Source organism: Salvelinus sp. IW2-2015, unplaced genomic scaffold (assembly GCF_002910315.2).
Source record: "Salvelinus sp. IW2-2015 unplaced genomic scaffold, ASM291031v2 Un_scaffold655, whole genome shotgun sequence".
NCBI classification, from domain to species: Eukaryota; Metazoa; Chordata; class Actinopteri; order Salmoniformes; family Salmonidae; genus Salvelinus; species Salvelinus sp. IW2-2015.
In genome coordinates, this window is record NW_019942590.1 from 116,286 (window position 1) to 138,735 (window position 22,450).

General features: G+C 42.4%; 1 protein-coding gene across 4 annotated transcripts in view; it reads right to left on the reverse strand.

Moving 5' to 3' along the window:
• LOC112068709 (protein dispatched homolog 1) overlaps window positions 1–22,450 on the reverse strand; it is an 85,039-nt gene that overhangs the window by 52,457 nt on the left and 10,132 nt on the right. For all 4 annotated transcript variants that reach the window (XR_011475209.1, XM_024135906.2, XM_024135905.2 and 1 more), the window contains one exon: window positions 837–911. The gene's annotated coding sequence lies outside the window, so the exon portion shown is untranslated. The remainder of the gene's footprint in view (window positions 1–836; window positions 912–22,450) is intronic.

Below are 22,450 nucleotides of genomic sequence, written 5' to 3' on the forward strand. Positions count from 1 at the left end.
TGTGCAGGAAAGGTGTAAAGCATGCAGCTTTGCTCTGAATCAACACCAGACTCTGACATTACAAAACAAGCCAACAAAGCAGACCCAGCTGCTCCATTCTGTTCCTCTCCACATTTCATACATGCACAGTCAGATATTGGACCTCAACACACACACTGGCACCCACGCACAAAAACATACACCTGTTTATTTATCTGATCGATTTTTATGCAACAAAGCGACAGTCAAAGAGAAGGAAAGTGGTCAGTCTGGTCTTCAACTTGACTTTAGGAACACCTTGCAAAATGTAAGTTGTYGTCTTTTTGACATGGCTCCGTGTGTGTGCGCGTCAAGTCAGGTTCAGTAGGGCAGCCTGCGTGAGCTGTAGGTAAACAGATTCACCTTGTGCTTCTCACTGACAGTGAGTTGTAGCAAGAGCAGGGGGAAAAACTGTGTTTGACTTATACTGAGAGCCTGTCTGGGCCCGCCAAGCAGAGAGGAATGGGAAAGGGGGAGAGGGTATGATAGAAAACAGAGTGTATTCACTGTGAAAAATATACTCAGAGTTTGATTACATGAAAGTTGCAATCATTATAGTTCAACAGCTCTTTGAAGACAAAGGACTGGTAACTATTAGTATTTTTTTTTAATATATATATATATATATATATATATATATATATATATATATATATATATATATATATAAATTAAATGTCAAGAAAAAAGTGCTGGATGTACTTGGTTGTGAGGAATTAGGCCAATATCTTGTTTATCAGTCAAATCTGTGTGTGTTGCAAAGTAAATTGTTATGCTTGTTATATAAGAAGAAAGACAAAACTAGGTAAAATACTTACCAGGGGAGTGATATTGTCCAACGTAGTGATGCTGTTCATGCGTTCAGATTGGAAAGGGATTCACAATGGGGTAAACTGTAAGAGACAAAAAAAACKAAATTAAACAACAAAATAACTTTTTTTTTTCTTTGGGAAAAGTGAGGGTCTTGAAGCAAAACTTGATGGAAGTTTCACTCTGGCAATCTCATCATGCTGAAGAGTTGCTGGCTCTCTATGGTGATATAATGTACCTTTTGAACTTGATGACACGGCATGTTTTATGACTCCCCAAGCAAAGCCAGCCCTGAGCCAGTGTATGCAGCAGACTTTATAAAGAAGAACAACCAGTAAACATGCTTGAACTTCAGCCTCAAATAGGCTACCTTTCCAACAAAAACCTACAACGACAATTAGGCTACTCCGAAAAATGGTGCTAGTAAACAGCTTCATCAGTTTTTAATAGGCCTCAAAAAGCTCTCCTCCTCAAAAGAAAAGGAGAACTCCACACAGAAAATACCTACAAATACTGATTCAAAACATCTCCCAACTCGYAGGCCTGGAAAACAAAAAGTGAGGAAAATCACTTTAATTGGGGGAGAAGGGGAAAGGAGAAGTGACATGTTTCCTGGGAGTTTCAAAAGAGCCTCTCATCGGGAGGCTCTCAAGCTAATGGCTGCTCCCTGCTCAACCACCTTGACCCCCGAGAGGAAGGGTCACAGCAGCCCTGCCGCTCTTGCCCCATTAATAAGGTCACAGGAGGTCACTGTGAAAATTAGACACCGTCAGCAGCAGGGCTGTGGAGCCTTTTTCAAAACAGCCAGGCCCAATGACCAGCTTCCCAACAGCACAACGCTCCACCAAGAGGGGTTTGGTGGTAGGAAGGGGGGGAGAAGAGGACAGGAAAATATTCCTCCCCTTCCCTCCCTTGACCAAGACAACAACTACTATGTGACCGGGAAGGAGAAGTCCTGGTACCACCGACTGAACAGACTGCTATTGAAAGCCAACATATGGTCCACATCACCAATTACCAAGGTGTGCGGAGATAGCCACATGAAGATGAAGAGAACAGCAGCCAGTGATGGAAAAAAATGTGGACGGATGAGAGTTTTTTGGTAAATTGGTGTAACAGCTTTAGGTCACAGGGATATTACCATAATGGACAGAAATGGGTTTGCAGTCTTCAAGATCCTCAGATCGTTAATTCACCCAGCAAGCTTCAGTCCAAACTGTAGAACTGGTTAATCAATCAAAGCTCCTGAACTTCTCTCTGACATAGGCCTAGGTCTCCATTCACCACAACATGACGCAAGCTTTGAATTCCATAATCCAATTGAGTTGTTCAACATKACTTTTTTATAGAGACCACTTACATATTCTAGTAAGGGGGGGGGGGGGCATTATTATAAAATCGGGACATTATTTTTGACATATCGTATCGTTTTGACAATATCTCAATTACATTTTTGAGCTAGTTGGCTGTACCTGCACCAATATTTCTGTATTTTTCCTTCATAGCTTGTAATCCATCTTCTTTATAAATGAGCCAACATGTTTTCATTTTCAGCACTTCTATATCCAAGACTGATCAAAACCTTTTTGTAATGTCTCTCTTGTCCCTCTGCAGCAGACAGGTGAGCAATATGTTTGGAACATCAAATTGCAATATAATCACAGTATTGAATCACAATACATATAGAATTGCGAGTATCGCAATACATATCGTATCGGCACCTAAGTATTGTGATATCATATTGTGAGGCTCCCGGCAATTCCCAGCCCTGCTATGTAGCCTGCATGTTCTATGCATGTTACCATTTACAACACACATACCATATGGTCTGTATTAGGAGGAGGGGTAAGGAACATCATTAGCATTTGACAAGGAAATAAATCTAGCTTTGCATCACAAGAAGACAAGCCAAGGTACTAACAAACACACWAGTCTGCCGAACAACTAAGATTGTCACTTTTTTAAGGATAGTAAGAAAACGTGCATTTTCTTTACAATTCCAGTAGAATAGCAACAGTTGGTTCTTGCGGCGACGCTAATAAACAAATACATTTCCCTCTGGATTAGAGTTGGTCTCTGTTGTTTACAAAAATGTGTCTAAGATCTTTGAGGGGAAAACCCTTCCATACTAATTTAGATGAAGTCCTAAACACAGGCCCAATTAATTCACATACATCCTGCTCAGAAATTATTTTAATCTCCCCCTGCCTGGCCACTGGACGGCAGATTCCCAGCATGGTGTTAGCCAATTACTCCAATGAGGCTTGGCTTGAGTCACAGTCACCACTAATTTCCAAAGGAGTCACTCTAATTTATCGGGCAAGTTCAAAACCATGAAATCTCCTGTATACGAATCTTCTTCTGAGAAGATGCATTTGAGTTTGATGGGAATTATTCTCTGAAGATTATTTAAATAATGAAAAATGGACATTAAGACAACTAGTGTTCTTCACATTTGAGCTCAGTTCGAGGAAATCATCCTCCTAAAGGGATAATCCACCTCCAAACCACTAATTTCTATGATTAACAGTGTTAAACAGTGTTAAATAACACTAATATGCAAAAACAATATTTTTTGTGAACAAAGGTTTAATTTTTTTGTCAATAACAAGGTTGGTAGTAACGTGAAAATTGTTGTGGAAATCTGTTGCAGCTCAAGTCGACTACAAAACCCACAATGCAATGCTCTCAGTCTGGGCTGGCTAAGTAGCGAGCTAGCTATATAGCAAACGTAGCTACTCACAATAATACCAAAGTCAATATCAGCATATGAAGTAGCTAGCTGTAAAATCGCCTAAACAAACTACATTATCAATTTAGGAGTCTAACTCTCTGAGTTCAATTTGCAGTTCGTCTATGACCAGAGCGAGTGAAGAGTACATTGCTATGGCAACAAAAGCCCTTTCCCATGTTTCCCACAGACACACAGGGAGCATTGTGAGATGGTATTTGAAGGAGAAACTGAGTTGAATAATTTGTTACACTGTTTAGAAGAGCACATCTAAGAAAAATATAAACTTTCATGACGATATATAACGAACCAAAAAATTCAAAAGCCACAAAAAGCTTATTTCTCTCCAATTTTGTGCACAAATTTGTTTACATCCCTATTACTGAGCATTTCTCCTTCGCCAAGACAACCCATCCACCTGACAGGTGTGGCATATCAATAAGCTGATTAAACACCATGATCATTAAACAGGTGCACCTTGTGCTGGAGACAAAAGGCCACTTTAAAATGTGCAGTTGTTTCATACAACACAATGCCACAGAAGTCTCAAGTTTTGGGGAAGTTTGCAATTGGCATGCTGACTGCAGGAATGTTCACCATAGCTGTTGCCAGAGAATTGAATGTTCATTTTTCTACCAACGTCGTTTTAGAGAATATGGCTGTACATCMAACTGGCCTCACAACGGCAGACCACGTGTAACCACACCAGCCCAGGGCCTCCACATCCAGATTCTGCACCTGCAGAATCGTCTGAGAACAGCCACCCGGGAAAGCTGATGAAACTGAGGAGTATTGCTCTGTAATAAAGCCCTTTTGTGGGGAAAAACTAATTCTGATTGGCTGGGTCTGGCTCCCCAGTGGGTGGACCTGGCGCCCAAATAGGTGGGCCTATGCCCTCCCAGGCACACCCATGGCTGTGTCCCTGCCCAGTCATGTGAAATTCATAGATTAGGGCCTAAAGAATGTATTTCAATTGACTGATTATCTTATACGAAGTGTAACTCAGTAAAATCATTGAAATTGTTGCATGTTGCGTATAGATTTTTGTTCAGTAATTGGAAAGTATTCGGACCCATTGACTTTTTCCACATTTTGTTACGTTACAGCCTTATTATAAAATTGCTTAAATAGTTTTTTCCTCATCAACCTACACACAGTACCCCATAATGACAAAGCAAAAACAGGTTTTTAGATTTTTTTTCAAATGTATTAACAATTTAAAACAGAAAGATCACATTTACATACAGTTGAAGTCGGAAGTTTCCATACACCTTAGCCAAATACATTTAAACTCAGTTTTTCACAATTCCTGACATTTAGTCCTAGTTAAAATTCCATTTTAGGTCAGTTAGGATCACCACTTTATTTTAAGAATGTGAAATGTCAGAATAATAGTAGAGAGAATGATTTATTTCAGCTTTTATTTCTTTCATCACATTCCCAGTGGGTCAGAAGTTTACATACACTCAATTAGTATATGGTAGCATTGCCTTCAAATTGTTTAACTTGGGTCAAACTTGGGCCTGACAGAGCTGGTGTAACTGAGTCATGTTTGTAGGCCTCCTTGCTCGCACACGCTTTTTCAGTTCTGTCCACACATTTTCTATAGGATTGAGGTCAGGGCTTTGTGATGGCCACTCCAATACCTTGACTTTGTTGTCCTTAAGCCATTTTGCTACAACTTTGGAAGTATGCTTGGGGTCATTGTCCATTTGGAAGACCCATTTGCAACCAAGCTTAACTTCCTGACTGATGTCTTGAGATGTTGCTTCAATATATCCACATCAATTTCCATCCTCATAATGCCATTTATTTTGTGAAGTGCACCAGTCCCTCCTGCAGCAAAGCACCCCCACAACATGATGATGCCACCCCCGTGCTTCAAGGTTGGGATGGTGTTCTTCGACTTGCAAGCATCCCCCTTTTTCCTCCAAACATAACGATGGTCATTATGGCCAAACAATTATATTTTTGTTTCATCAGACCAGAGGACATTTCTCCAATAAGTACGATCTTTGTCTCCATGTGCAGTTGCAAAACCTAGTCTGTCTTTTTTATGGCGGTTCTGGAGCAGTGGCTTCTTCCTTGCTGAGCGGCCTTTCAGGTTATGTCGATATAGGACTTGTTTTACTGTGGATATAGATACTTTTGTACCCGTTTCCTCCAGCATCTTCACTAGGTCCTTTGCTGTTGTTCTGGGATTGATTTGCGTTTTTCGCACCAAAGTACATTCATCTCTAAGAGACAGAACGCGTCTCCTTCCTGAGCGGTATGATGGCTGCGTGGTCCCATGGTGTTTATACTTGCGCACTATCGTTTGTACAGATGAACGTGGTTCCTTCAGGTGTTTGGAAATTGCTCCCAAGGATGAACCAGACCTATGGAGGTCTACAATTTTCTTTCTGAGGTCTTGGCTGATTTCTTTTAATTTTCCCATGATGTCAAGCAAAGAGGCACTGAGTTTGAAGGTAGGCCTTGAAATACATCCACAGGTACACCTCCAATTGTCTCAAATGATGTCAATTAGCCTATCAGAAGCTTCTAAAGCCATGACATCGTTTTAGGGAATTTTCCAAGCTGTTTATAGGCATGGTCAACATAGTGTATCTAAACTTCTGACCCACTGGAATTGTGATACAGTGAATTCTAAGTGAAATAATCTGTCTGTAAAGAATTGTTCTGAAAATTACTTGTGTCATGCACAAAGTAGATGTTCTAACGGACTTGCCAAAACGATAGTTTGTTAACAAGAAATTTGTGGAGTGGTTGAAAAACAAGTTTTAATGACTCCAACCTAAGTGTATGTAAACTTCCAACTTCAACTGTAAGTATTCAGACACTTGACTCCGTACTTTGTTGAAGCACCGTTGGCAGCAAATACACCCTTGAGTCTTCTTGGGTATGACGCTACAAGCTTGGCACACCTGTATCTGGGGAGTTTCTCCCATTCTTCTCTGCAAATCCTCTCAAGCTCTGTCAGGTTGGATGGGGAGCGCTACTACTGCACAGCTATTTTCAGGTCTCGGAGCTCTACGGATAATTCCTTTGACCACATGGCTTGGTTTTTGCTCTGACATGCACTGTCAACTGTGGGACTTTAGATAAACAGGTGTGTGCCTTTACAAATCATGTCCAATCAATTGAAATTACCACAAGTGGACTCCAATCAAGTTGTGGAAACATCAAGAATGATCAATGGAAACAGGATGCACCTGATCTCAATTTCGAGTCTAATAGCGAAGGGTCTGAATACTTAAGTAAATAAGGTATTTTGTAAAAACATGATTTCGCTTTGTTATTATGGGATATTGTGTATAGATTTATGAGGATTTTTTTTATTTAATCAATTTTAGAATAAGGCTGTAACGTAACAAAATGTGGAAAAAGTCAAGGGGTCTGAATACTTTCTGAATGCACAGTAAATGGATGGATGTGTTATATACAAGTATGCCCATGCTATCTATTGGCTGATTCGGTGATCTGGAATGCAGGCAATTTTTTTAAAAGCATATTGAAATAGGAGTGTGTAATCCCCGATCTCCAGCGACGAGAACCATGTAGCTATGACGTATCCTACACAATTTCCTGATTTCACAGATGGACCACTTCGAAGTTAAATCCTGGGAAAATGTGTATTTTACCTACTGATAGAACAAGCTTTCATCAAATTGACAGTTTCATGATATTTATTTCTGGGGGTGGATTATCCCTTTAAGCTGAGCAAAAAAAGCCTGTTGATTTAGCAACAAAACCATGGCCCAAAGTATTTACTTTTGCGATGACAACACAAGGGCAGGAATTCGGGCAGTGCCTGTGTATCGCAGGGTCATTTCCTTTGAGTGAAGAGCATCCTCAGACACCAGTGTGTCTCTTTTATTCCCGTGCCTTAGGGTCTGATAGGATCCTCTGGCCATGTTTAACACAGGCATTCCTCCGACGCATTCACACACACATCCCAGGGCCGCATTTCTCAACCATTGCCTTGGAAACAAAATCCTAAGAGGAAAGAAGATAGAAAAATAACAAATGACCAGTTTGCTGAAGGAGAGAGAAGGGGGGGGGGCACTCTTCAGCAGGACTTCAAAACAAGCAATGACATGAGAAAACTGTTCCCTTCTGAATCATAAGTGTTGCTTTACATTGGAATTTCCAATGGTCTGAATAGATTTCAAAGATAAAGAACCCTTTGTTTTTAGTTTGAAGAAGATTCAGTATTTGGTCTCTTCCACCACTGAGTAAAGGTAGGCCCATATAAACTCTCGAATGCCTTTTTTGCTTTTAAAAAGCGTTCTACCATTTTGTTTTACATCTGAGAAATTAGTCATAGCCATTTGGATTCCTGCTGGCTTACTGTCTTATTCTATTCAACATGGATGTCTCTCCCAATTGTACTGGATCAAAAGTTAAAACGATGTTCCTTTCAAGTTGAAAGAAAACGTCAAAAGCCAAAGCACCCTCTATAGGTTCAACTAAACTGAGCGAAAACCAGGCAGGCAGTCGAGAGAGAATGTCTCCTATACAATTACATGTATTTATTACGTTTATTTGGAACAGTGACAATGTACAGCAAAACATAAGTCTCGTAAGTGAGAAGTGATGCACTGCACCAGATTTAGTTTACAGCTAATTTACATCTGCAGTCCCCGATCTACGTCAAGAATTACTCTAGCACTTTGCTTCCTCCTCGCCATTCACTGATCTTTTCACTGAGTATGCTATGCTGCGAATTTACATGCAAGTTAAACTCAATAAGTACAACAACAAAAAACATGAGAGCACTTAAGATGCATTTTCCTAAAGTGCTTAACAGCTAAGGACAGGGAGAAAATGCAAAGCCCAGGAAGCAGATTAACAACCGCTGCACTTCCTGGAGCGGCGCCAAGAAGCATCTCTCCGCTGTGTCTTATTTCAACTGTTCGATTTCATGCTAGATATGTAAATTGCTTCTGAAAGTCACACTGTACACCATATGGGACTGGGTTTTAGGACAGGAAGAAATACGTAGGGATCGGATGACATGGGGATATCAACATGGGAAATCTGCAGTGATGAAAGCGCAGAACGAACAGAAAAAAGCACAAAAAAAGGCAACACCAAAGCCAAAATAGACTGAGGTAATCCTTTCTAAACAAATCAAATAATGGCTGGCTGAAAAAGGAGCGTAWGGGATGCCCTTTGGACCAAAATCAACCCTAAACCATAACATCCAAGCCTCAATATTGAATCTGTGAACTACTGAAATACCTTAAGACCAAAACACAAACCAACACTTTAGATTTGAGTAATTTAGCAGTCGCTCTTATCCAGAGTGACTTACAGTTAGTGCATTCATTTTAAGATACCTAGGTAGGACTACATAATAAGTAAATTTTTCCTCAGAGCTAGTAAGAAGGAAAACCACACACACACACACCAACACACACACACACACACACACACACACACACACACACACACACACACACACACACACACACACACACACACACACACACCACACACACACACACACACACACACACACACACACACACACACACACACACACACACACACACACACACACACACACACACAACACACAACACCATAGTGGGCGGAATAGCTATTAGCAAAATATGGATTATCTGTAAAGATAGACATGAACGGTGAGAGACAAACAAATATTGGGAATGACTACTATATCATTATCAGGTGACATCATTTTTCACAGGAATTCTGAAGAAAGGTTAGCCTTGACGAGGAGCACTCCTGTTAGATTCAAGTTTAATATCAAACATTTGAGTGACTGATTCCCAGTTATCCACCTACAACACATTCCCTTATCTGCATTTTCTCACACTGCAAGCCCCTCCAAAAACGCCTCCATAGATTTTTTGCTGCAAAATGACAAATAAGTGTCGGTACGCGTCCGCTGACAAGGAGCAACCCCGCAGCTGTTCTTGTGCATACTGTTGGTGTTTGTGTTCCCAGGAGATGCAGACAAAGCGCTTGCAGGTCGTCCTCTAACCTGCCTTCTCATTAGAGATCAGCATATTTGAACACAACAATGACCTGCCGCTCTGAGAGACTTAGGGGGCTAAGACGCTCAGCCAGAGGCAGTTTGACCAAATGTTCTCAATCTGTCCCATCCTTCACTGCTCACTTTCATTTACTGTGGTTGTCCATCGTAAGTTGGCCTAAGACGTCCTACCCCCGTCGCCCACTCTATTATGAATCCTCCCTCTCAAGGCACTTAATGGCAAGTAATCACACATAAATTCCAAATAAGTGATAGATTTAGGGCGCTTGGAGGGTTTTGTCCGACGCTATTTCTAAGGTAAACAATTAGGTTGGCAGAGGTCTGGGTATAAAGATGGCAGTGCCATTGGCTGGCAGGGAGGGCAGGCTCATTAACCCAGCAAGCCTCTGTTGTGTTCACTCAAACCAGTCCAAAAGATGTGATCGGGTGGAAACTCGGGGGAGCGATACATTTCCTCGGATAAGATGGCCTAATAATGACTTCCTGCATTTAAAGCGAAAACACAAAAGCAACATGCACAATGCTGCAAAACAGCGTTTTATGGAGGCCTCTAATACCAGGAATATACTGTAATCTGTTTTTAGGGTTATGGAGACGTAGAGGAGAAGTCAACATCTGGTTCTCATAGTCCACGCCTCTGGCCTGACAGTCTCTCTGACTCAATCAAGGAGAGGAACCATTTGGCAACGCTCTGAGGCCCAAAAACGCACCGCTCGTCTGCCTGTCTGTCCGCTCCTCTTCCTCTCCTTCAGGGTCATGTGAAAAATCCCAATTAACAGGAAACCCGAGAAACACACATGGTTGGACGTGAACTTGGAATATGCAAAACACCAGGGCCGTTAACAAGTGCCATGTTGAAATGTGATAGACTGCGTCAGCAGGTCGTAAAACCCTCTCAAGATCAATGTAATTATGAAAGCTTACACAGACTTTCCGGATAAGCGGAAGGAGAGGGTTGTGCTTTCTACCAAACAAGTGGAAGGTCTCCCCACCTGCCTTTCATTCCATCAGCTACAACAATGGTGAGTAAAAAACATCCAAAACACCTGGAGGAGGGTGTCAATAAACACCCCTCATTCCAGGCCAAAGTGATGCACCCCATAAATCCTTTTGATTAGCTACAGTAGCACGGCTAAGTGCCACTTAAATCAAAACAAAAAAAGGGGAAGTAGCTCTGACCTTGAGCTTTGGAAGTGTAATTTAACTGATCGTTACAAAAACAAAGCTGGTTCAGTTTCTGGACGAAGAGAGGGATGGAAGGAGGCGGCCGGGAGGGACGAAATTGAAAGCATGCATACATTTTTTTTTACAAAAATGTTTGAAGCCACCATAATGAGAATGGGGAGAGAGGTTTCAGAATATTCTTAGCTTTCTTTGAAAAAATAACAGGAAGTTCATGTTTCCAAGTGAAAAATAACAGATTAAATGAACCAGAGGGGTTTTGAACAGATTAACCAGCGATGGATTTGTGACCTGTGAGAAGTTTGTCAAACAAATAATTATGGAGGAAAATAGGAAAATATTACTTTTAGAAGTGTGCTCTAAAATAAACTTGAAATGAAATGATTTGCACATATATTCCATCATTGTCTTCAACAGTATGATCAATGAAAATATCACAACAGCCATAAATAAGAATGTGATTGACCCTGGAGATAAAGCACACATTTCCCATCTAATGGCAACCAGTGGGTTCACCGTCTCCAGGGGTCTATCAAATCCCTGTGTTTACAGTACAGGAGGGATGACATGACTCAGGGGCAAGCTTGGGTGCAAGTAGACAACTGACAAAGACCAGTCTCCCATTCTAACGGATGAGGGGGCTGCCTGGTAGCATGCCATGTCCAGAAAAAAACAGGAGACTCTGGAGCTAAGGTCTGGGAGAAAGCTAGCAGCTCCTTCAATACTTTACACTCCACAATCAGTGGCCTGGCCTGCTGTAAGAACTGCTGCAGATGGCTACAAGGTTCCACAATAGTCTAATGAGAACACATGCAGTGCCAAAGGTTGGGTGATAACCTGGAGGAGCCTGCGTCAAGGGCACCAACAGGGAAGTCAGTCAGCATTAATCCCGCCACTCCCTCTAGCCGGAACTTTCAAGAGGTGCCCTTGACTCCTGGGGTGTTTCCGTGAGAGGGCTCACGTCCGCTCTGCTCTGACAGCCAGGGACGATCAAGAACAGCATCAGTGTAAGGGTGAAGTAAGACTACCACCTCCTTGCCAAGTGTGTGTGTGTGTGTGTGTGTGTGTGTGTGTGTGTCAGTAAAAAGCTGGCTGGCCATAAGAGCTCCTCTGAAAAGCTTTTGTTTTTGAAAGAGGGAAAAAAAAGAGTGGACTCGTCTCTGACAACAAGAGGTCATGAGCCAACAAAAAAAAGACATATTGGACGAAATGTTGGGAAAATTAGGAAATGTTCCTTTCTTCACTGTTATCACTTAGTAGACCAGGGTGGACTGAGGAGAGTAAGGGGGAAAATAAAGTCAAGCTAAAGTCAAGGCCAAAAGGCATCGTCCCATCAGGTTACCATTAAAACAACAATTTCACCTTATTGTACATTTCTAATTCTGATATCTGGAGGAAGAAGAGGAGGAGTAGGAGGAATATTGCCTTCATTTAACAGGGTGCCCCTTTGAGAACACATTCTCTTTTATGGTAATGACCTGGCCAGGAGGGTACAACAAAAAAAACACAGGAGACTCCATCTCTGGAGCTCAGGTCTGGGAGAAAGCTAGCAGCTCCTTCAATACTTTACACTCCACAATCAGGGCCCAGACAGACCATATAAATGGGGATTGAAGAGCTGCCAGTGCTACAGAGAATCCCATTAGTAAACACTCTGACACAAGGCCTTGACTGTGGCTTAAACAGAGCCCCTCTTTAACCAAGAAAACTACCCTAAAGACGGGTACTGGGCAACGTCAAGTCAGCCACTTTACTGAGCGAGGCTGAGCTGCCATTTCACTAGGAATCCATAACAAAATGAGCATCAGTTTAAAACGGGAGTGTAGCACTTACTATATTTCTCAATGCCAGAAACGCATGTTATAGTAACTCAGAGCAAAACGCTTAAATACATTGTTATAATATCAGCATGTTGTTCTAAAAGCTGGGTTTGAGGTTCTCCAAAATCCCACAACGCTCCACTGTCAGCATCACACGATGAATGACAAACTTCGTAAAAAGTAGGATACATTTGTGAGAATGAGGGGGGCGAATTGGGAGTCTACTTGTCAAGCCGCAGGTCCCATTTCATCCCTGAGAACTTCCACGGCTATCAACAGTGGAAGGAGGGCTTTAGGTAGAAGTTGCTTCTCAAAGTGGATGCAACATGCAACAATTTCAAAGATTTTACTGAGTTACAGTTCATGTAAGCAAATCAGTCAATTTAAATAAATAAATTAGGAACTAATCTATGGATTTAACATGACTGGGAATACAGATATGCATATGTTGATCACAGATACCTTAAAAAGAAGGTAGGGGCGTGGACCAGTCAGTATCTGGTGGGACCACCATTTGCCTCATGCAGCRCCACACATCTCCTTCGCATAGAGTTGATAAGGCTGTTGATTGTGGCCTGTAGAATGTTGTCCCACTCCTCTTCAATGGCTGTGCAAAGTTACTGGATATTGGCGCTAACTGAAACACGCTGACGTACACGTAAATCCAGAGCATCCCAAACATGCTCAATGGGTGACATTGCTGGTGAGTATGCAGGCCATGGAAGAACTGGGTCATTTGTAGCCTCCAGGAATTGTGTACAGATCCTTGCGACATCGGGCTGTGTATTATAATGCTGAAACATGAGGTGATTGCGGCGGATGAATGGCACGGCAACGGGGCTGAGGATGTCGTCACGGTATCTCTGTGCTTTCAAATTACAWTTGTGTTGGTTGTCCGTAGCTTATGCCTGCCCATACCATAACCCCACCATGGGGCACTGTTCACAACGTTGACATCAGCAAACGTTGACATCAGCTCACCCACACAACGCCATACGTGGCCAGCAGTTGTGAGGACGATTAGACGTACTGCCAAATTCTCTAAAACGACGCTGGAGGTGGCTTATGGTAGAAAAATTAACATTAAATTCTCTGGCAACAGGTCTGGTGGACATTCCTGCAGTCAGCATGCCAATTGCATGCTCCCTCAAAACTTGAAACATCTGTGGCATTGTGTTGTGTGACAAAGCTGCACATTTTAGAGTGGCCTTTTATTGTCCCCAACACAAGGTGCACCTGTGTAATGATCATGCTGTTTAATCAGCTTCTTGATATGCCACAACTGTCTGGTGAATGAACTATCTTGGCAAAGTATCAATGTTCACTAACAAGGATGTAAATAGATTTGTGCACAGCATTTGAGAGAAATAAGCTTTTTTTGCATATGGAACATTTCTGGGATCTTTTATTTCAGCTCATGAAACATGGGACCAACACYTGACATGTTGAGTTGATATTTTTGATCTGTGTATATTAGTTAATATACAGCACAGCTACATAGATATCTATTAGGGTCCATTATCTGCTACCTGGATTTTAACACAGTACTAAAAAAGAGAAAAGACCTTTCAAGTTCTTACTGTTACCCTTATGGGCTACCCATTAGCCCGTAAAACAACCAAGGAAATACAAGCCAAATGTCGCCTTCGCTGTGTGTGTGTGAAGAGGTCTTATCAGAACCTGTCTGCTGAATGTGCTTTTTAAATCAATCACTAAACAACCCAAAATATTTTTCTTCTATTGGTTGACATAGAAACATTTCTGGTCGTCCATCAAACTAGTGCAAGATGACAAAAAAAGCAAACAGCCAGCTCACAGTAGTGAAATGAAACGCACCATTTTAAACCACAATTAAATCAAATACTTCATTTCAGCGAAAACATTGGCTACCGCTATCAAAACCAGTATTCCTTTGAGGGGACGGAACGCATGTTAAATCGTTTGTTGGCAGCCGCTGTGCCTTTCAGCCCAATTTATGGATGGGCTCAGACTTCACAAAGGCCTCTGTTGACTGAAACAAAAGAAATGGATTAAGCTGACCCCGAAGCCTTTCCATCCCAGTCCCACCTTCTGCATGGTGACCCAATCAGCAGGCCCTCAGGGGCCAGACACTTGGGCCCGATCCAAGACTCCTGCGTACGTAGAGCCACTTCCCGCCCTCATGGTTCTCTCTGGTTTGTGTCAGTCTAATGAACAGTTTCTTAACTGTTCGGAGCCAAGCAGATGGAACTCTGGGAAGATTTACAGCACAGAGAACGAGGGGGTATGAAATCCACTCCTAGGTTCTGGCCAGCGAATACAGCTTACATTTGCACATTTTTTCAATTTATCTCTTATTGAATTAAGGGTTCAGACTCTTGGACGCCTTTCAGTAGGAAACGTAGAGGACTAAAGTACTGCAATTTTCTTAAAGGCTTCAGCTCGGACGTGATAAATGACGGGAGCCCGGCTATGGAAGCGGAGTTTCAGGCTATGAGTCAGCGATAGAGAGGGCAAGCAGGTTAGGGCCCCATCTGGCCACGATAGGAGAAGCCAACAGAAGAGGCTTCTCTATAGTGGGTGGGTCTCTKACATGATCATTCAGACCATGTTTCCATCCACACAGCCTCTGAATTCCATCACTAGGCATATTCTAATGGGTCTCCATGGTATTACTACTACTACGGAATGGATGCCAAAAAGAAGCAACGAATGACCGAAAAGGGTTCAGTCAAATAAGGCATGCCTAGTGCAGAGAGATTGAGAAAGCATAACGCTTTCATAGAAGAAGTCCGCTGGGAACTGACATTTTCAGAAACGACTCATCGTAAAACCAAAAATGGTTGAATATTCATTGAGAGTATCGCTATTTCGGGCATACCAGACGATCTTAACAAAATCCTGCTTTAAAAAGGGGATCGCTATGTCACTTCATTAGTAGTTTTGCCATACTTAGCCCATCTCATGATAATCTATACTAAAGCTAATTGCTCTTTTGAAAGAGTGCATGCTAAGCTGAAGATTGAGCCCAGCACACAGGGAGTGAGAACAGACTCTGGCGTCTATCAGGGGGCACCATATGCTTTAGCTGCATGGGCCAGCAAGCTCTCTAGGGACCTCCATATACCCACATAGGCCTAACTGCTTTGGCAGACAAACCAGAGACACTATTCAGAAATCGCATCCTTGACCCTGTCATCAAACACCTGTTCCAAACATCCTGCCTGCAAGGGGAGGAGGATGGAGGGCTCTCAGCCTCAGGGCGGCTTTTTGAACTGGAGACGGACTGGTCAACCTCAAGGTCATTGATTTCTATTCTGTGTCTACAAAAGTAAAAACTCCATAGTGTGAAACCACAGGAAATAGCCTAATCTCCTCAGACAATTACAATGGAAACAGGCAAAACAGAATAACTTATAAACACATTTTAAGTTTATAAAAAGAGGCAAAACCCCAGCCTCCTGAAGTCTCTTGGAAATCACATGCAAGGTGCTGAAAGTGCCTCTTTAGTGAGTTACATATTCCATGTGCACACCATTACTCAACATAGCTTCCTTCCACCGATTCCTATGGGGACCTGGCCTTTCACTGTTAAGCACTAATGGGCTCTCACAGAGCACCTTTCTCAGTCTGCTGCAGTGTGTGTGTGTGTGTGTGTGTGTGTGTGTGTGTGTGTGTGTGTGTGTGTGTGTGTGTGTGTGTGTGTGTGTGTGTGCGCACTTCTTCCCCTCCTTTTATGGTCAATGTCACCTCTCCATCAAGACATATCCTTAGCCCGAAAAGCACAGACTTCAATTAATGGTTGAGATTGGAGTCAAGCGGGGGTGACTGCTATATCCTCAGTCCAGCGTTATTGATTGTCAGAGTCATCTCAGGCGGAAGGCGAGACATGAATTTAAAGTGAGTCTTTGATGCATGGCGTCAGCCCAGTGCCCTGACGTCATTGACTGAATTTACAGCCTTTAGACACAAAAAGAGACATAGCTGCCAGGAATGGGCAGTTGAGGATTGGATGCTTCATGGGCCCGGACAGGCTTACACTGATGATAACCCACTGACAAAGACAAGCTGTGACTGTGTTCTTTACTCACACAGCATTATTTATCACAATAACATAAAGGCCAAAACACCTACACAACGAGGTGTTCCTCCATCAAACACCCCCACCGCTATACAGTACCAAATGGATCTGTCTCTATTGACGAGGTCAAAGGTGAGAGAAATAAAAACATAGCCTTTTGAGATGGGTGCGGAGTAACTGAGCCCTGGCTCGGAGGCACATGAGCCAAATGGGATTGGACAAGCTCAAGAGCCCGGGTCAGACAGCAGTTAGAAACATGTGTCCCAGAGAAGAAACCTGCGAGAGATCAGCATTCTGTGTTTTGTGCAACAAACCCTAATGAGATTTTTCTCTGCGGGAGAATAAGGCCCTGTCTTTGGGGATCGGGTCGGTAAGATAAACACTGATGCAGTCACCCCTCACAACCCCAGGCCTCGCAGCCAAATAGCATTCATGCGGGCCAAAGCAAGACAAGCTTTTGGAAATGTGTCCTCGGGTTAGTGTTGGCGGGGCTGGATCCTCCTTAACGTCACTCATGTTCATGGAATATTTACAGGTAATGAAGAATGAATATTTGGCACATTTAGCTCAGACGAAGCTGAGCTGAGATCAGAGTTTGATTATAGGTCTGTGGTCCTATCAACAGGTTACAACAAGTACAGTATGACAAATACATGTAGAGCTCTTTCCAAACTAGCCAACTAACTCCCCATCCAACTTCCCTGCAAGAACTTTGAAAGAATACAGTGTGTCCTGCAGGTAACCAATGAAACGTATTGAAAGAGGGGGGAAGTTTCAAAGAGATTTCCATCTTTCTCATCTCTCTTTGAGGTCAGTCCACCTGAACTGCATTATCCATCCCCCTCTTTTCTGCCTGGGGGAAAGGGGGGAGGGTGATGGTTTGTAGCAATGGTCAATTTAAAAGTCAGATAGCCATATATTACAATAACGTGCTCTGACAACTCTATTGACTCCAGTCCACATTTTTGGGGAAATAAAACAGTGGAACTAATATACAACACCTGTTTCTTTTCAGCATCCCCAGTATATCAAATATACAAACAGTGACAGCTGCGCCGCAGACTGAGATGGCAGAACCGGGCAATGTGAAGGACAGAGCCATGCGTTGTTCTCTCTGCTTTATCCTGTGGGCCCAGGTCAAATAGCTGAGAGCAGAGTGTAATGGTTAAGTCTAATATTTCACATATGACTTTTGAGGAGCACCATGCACTATCGATTTCTTCCATCTAAGCAGAGATTCAGAGAAGCAGCCCTATCGGGAGCCTGGTTTCAATTATGTGCTCCGTAAAGCCCTGTGATAGAGAGCTGACGTGATATACTGCCTGGTAGAAGCCAGGATCCATCCCATCCGCCTGCCTGCTGACGACCCACATGCCATTGTACCAGGTGAACGCTGAGGGAAGTTTTATACAGAGACCATCAAGCAAGGACAGGTTTATAATAGAGGACCGTGATATAGTGAGGTGACATAAGATGGTGCTTTATCCCAGTACCTAGGATGGCGTCTAGAAATGAATATCGTAAACTTCAGGCTAGAATTGATGGAGGGATTCATTCAGCTGTAACCAAAGGTTAAAGACAAGTGGATGTGAAAGTAGTTGAAGAGACTTTGGAGTTCTTCCTCATTTGGAAAAGGAGAGGAAAACAGATATAAAAGAGTGGCAGTTGAATATAAAACTGTCAGTTATTAAAAATGATCTTGGAAATCGTTCCAGTTCCACTACCTTCAAAATCACAGGCCAAGAGGCTCTACAAAAACAATGGTGAAATAAATCAAACTTATTCCGTTTATCTTATCTTCCCAATGCTAAAAGACGCATTTGTCATATAGTCAATGGCTACTTTGCTGAGGTCACTAAGTAGGCTTTGCCTCCAGAGCCACTGGCTTGAAGTTAAAGGGTCATGAACTTGCAGGGAACTTCAGGTCGATTCGACTCATCCTCCCATAGATGATCTAAGGCCTGGATACAGTCTAATTACTCCAGTCTCAGTCCTTTCAATCTGACAGTTGAAGTCATGCAACCTTGCTCAATCTCAGCACTTCCAATAACCAAGGGATATTTCCGTAGTGATGCCCATCAGTTCTCCTACACAAAAAGACTAAATTCCACATAAGAGATACAACTTTACGTGGTTTGTCCATGCCACGTTTTAGTATGAAATCGCTACAGGGAGATTAGAAATGGCAATCTGTTTGACTCAAATGGGAGCAGGGGCTAGATCCACCCGTCTCTCTCCTTCTCATCTTGATGAGAGCCACTCAATGATATGAGCTGTATATGGCAAGTGTGCAGTCAAGCCTTTAGTGGCACCAACCAGTCCATTTCACCCATGTCACCGCTAGATGGAAGATGTCTTGAGCCAAACTAGATAAACTAGGAATAGACTCAAAAACTGGAGACATTGACTATTGGCAAAACAACCCCAAAGATCTCTCCAATTCTACAAATGAACATGAAGGGGAATTGGGCTTCTGAAAATGACATTTCAAATGACCGTAAGAAAGCTCTATGGCGCGTCCTGAGAGTGCTGATAGCTCCAAATCACCACCACAGGACTGGGGCATATACAGCAGTACRTCTGAAATGAGGCCATAAACAGCTGTTAGAGCCAGATGTCCGGCCCAGTTGTTCAACGGTGGCAGGGGTGGAAGAGGGTTTGGAAAGATACCCTTCCGAGATGCTCCTCCTATACGACAGACAATCCAAAGAGAGAAACAGTAACAGTCTATCTGTGTTCTGTGCTGGAGTTGGCCAGGCATACTAGACTCGAGGAATTTACAATCAAGGCCATAGTCCACACAGCAGTCCACAAAAGGGAGCAGTTGTCTGTTATGAGGACGAGCCATTCCAGAGCCCTGATCACTCCGTTTAACTATTAGCGTTTCACCAGGATATTTTAGTTATTAATGAAACCTCTTTATTGACCAATTAAATAGATAAGCAGATACAAAACAAAACTTTGTCTTACAAATCTTCAAAAGAAGTGGCTCTATTGATTTACTCTCCCTCTCTTAATTTAAACATTTATTAATTGATTAGGCTACAGGCATTTTAATATTGTTGACATTACAGTGGCATTCCACAATAAGACACAAGCCATCTTCAATCATCTAAAAAAAAACGAACTATCCTTACAGATACTTCATTATTTTGGGTCACATTTTTCTTCTGAGCACCTGGACACAATGCAGAATTTTAATCCCAGGGGCAGGAAATAGGTCACGGTTCCCTGAAGACTAGGCCTACCTCCAGCATCTAGGAAACTTCAACCACCCCTCCCTATCCACCAACCAGGATGTGCTCCCCACCTCTCCAGCATCTAGGAAACTTCAACCACCCCTCCCTATCCACCAGCCAGGATGTGCTCCCCTCCTCTCACGTTAACAGTTCCTACGACCAGTCAGGAGTATATCTCTGAGTTTATGCCTTTTTCAGATTATTGTTTGAGTCCACCCAGCAGTCCGCAAAATACCTCAGGCCTGATCACATGTTTTTATATCCACATTTTTATTTTGTTGGTTCAGTTAACCTGGTGTTCATGAGGAAAAGTAAACATTCATTGGTTGATGATGCCATTGCCAAAAATATTTACAAGCTAAGGCAAATCATTGCCCCCCCAGAAATATGAAATCGTACTGGGGTTTCTCCTACCATAGCTTAGACAAACTCTCTCTTGTTGAGTTAGCATATGACTACCCCCTTGTGGGCATAGTTGAAAACAGCTCAATTCTGTGTGGATTTCATCACCCGAGACTAAGTTTATCATTTTGAACAAACTATTTTTTTAAGGAGTAAAATACAAACATAGTCCATTAGACTAAACAATAGAAACTGTTGTGAAGACTGAGCCTACCTTAGGGCGTCTGACTGGCCTGTTTGTATTCATGTGAAACATCCAAGGGGGACTGTTTAAAACATATTAAAGGTTCTCAGACCATGGCAGAATGTAATCTCTGTGCTCTGGCCTTCAGATCTGACAGCATATGATCTCATTCCACTGGTCTCTGGAATCACTGATAAAAACACAACATTTGCCAAGTAGAGTTCTAATCAGTGGCATATTCTGAGATTCTCTGTGTTCTTTAACCTCAGAAGGCTATATAACAGAAACACTGTACAATACATAGGTTAGTGACATGAGTGGATAAGGGAAACGTCTCTAGAAGGGATCAGCATTCCTCTTAAGATTATATAAGTTCAACTGCAAAGACAACATGTTATGTAAAGCATTGAACTGTATCACTACCGTTTATTAAACATTAGGGGTTTAATAATTCAATGTTGACCATTTGAGAAACAAAACCACATCATCCATTTAATGGCATGCAGAATCCACTCATGTTTTGTTTCTCAACTGATGCTGGCTATTTCCTTTCCAGTTCTTTCAGAGACCGAAGTGGAGACAATAGCAGGCATAGCCAAAAAACCCAGCATTCAGACTTACGTTCAGAGAGCAGGAGGTGAAGTTCTGCCACAAGAGAAATTAAGCCTACCCCATTCTGTTTTCTCAACTGTTGGTCTGTGATGTAATGGGCTGGCCATTCTCATCCCAACAACTTTATCTAGAGGGGGTGAAAAATGGGGTCATCCAGCAGCACCTCATCCAGCAGCCGTGTTGGGAACTGGATAGTGTGTAACCCCAGGAGGAAGACCCCCATCTGTAGAATTTACTCCCGTAGTAAATTGTGAGGCATCTGTGCTTGGGCAAACAGACCTACTGGGACTCCCTGGGCCTCAGATTCAGGGATTCTTCTTTAATGATGTGGAGAGCAAGGAGAAGCCACATGGCTGTGCTAGAACCATCCCACTGCCCTAGGCCCTAGGGGGACAGGGGCCACAGAGCAAGGCTCATGTCTCAATGTCTGCATCAAAAAAAATACATGCATGTTCCTTCTCCCTGGCTCCCTGACCACTCACACAATATAAAAGCCGGCTTTCTGGTTATTTCTGTTGTGGAAACATTATTTTACAAAGTTAGGCCAGACTAATGTGTATGAATCAGAATCTGAATTGTATAGGTCTAACAAAGATTTAAATAAAAACCCAGTTTCAATGTTATTGAAGTATATCTTGTACCTGGAGATTAGAGGTCGACCGATTAATCGGAATGGCCGATTAATTAGTGCCGATTTCAGGTTTTCATAACAATCGGAAATCGGTAATTTTAGATGCCGATTTCTTTTTTTTTTACACCTTTATTTAACTACGCAAGTCAGTTAAGAACTGACTTGTTCAGGGGCAGAACGACAGATTTTTACCTTGTCAGCTCAGGGATTCAATCTTGCAACCGTACGGTTAACTAGTCCAACGCTCTAACCACCTGCCTCACGAGGAGCCCGCCTGTTACGCGAATGCAGTAAGAAGCCAAGGTAAGTTGCTAGCTAGCATTAAACGTATCTTATAAAAATCAATCAATCAATCATAATCACTAGTTATAACTACACATGGTTGATGATATTACTAATTTATCTAGCGTGTCCTGTGTTGCATATAATCGATGCAGTGCGCATTTGCGAAAAAGGACTGTTGTTGCTCCAACGTGTACCTAACCATAAACATCAATGCCTTTCTTAAAATCAATACACAGAAGTACATATTTTTAAACCTGCATATTTAGCTAAAAGAAATCCAGGTTAGCAGGCAATATTAACCAGGTGTAATTGTGTCACTTCTCTTGCGTTCATTGCACACAGAGTCAGGGTATATGCAACAGTTTGGGCCGCCTGGCTCATTGCGAACTAATTTGCCAGAAYTYTACGTAATTATGACATAACATTGAAGGTTGTGCAATGTAACAGGAATATT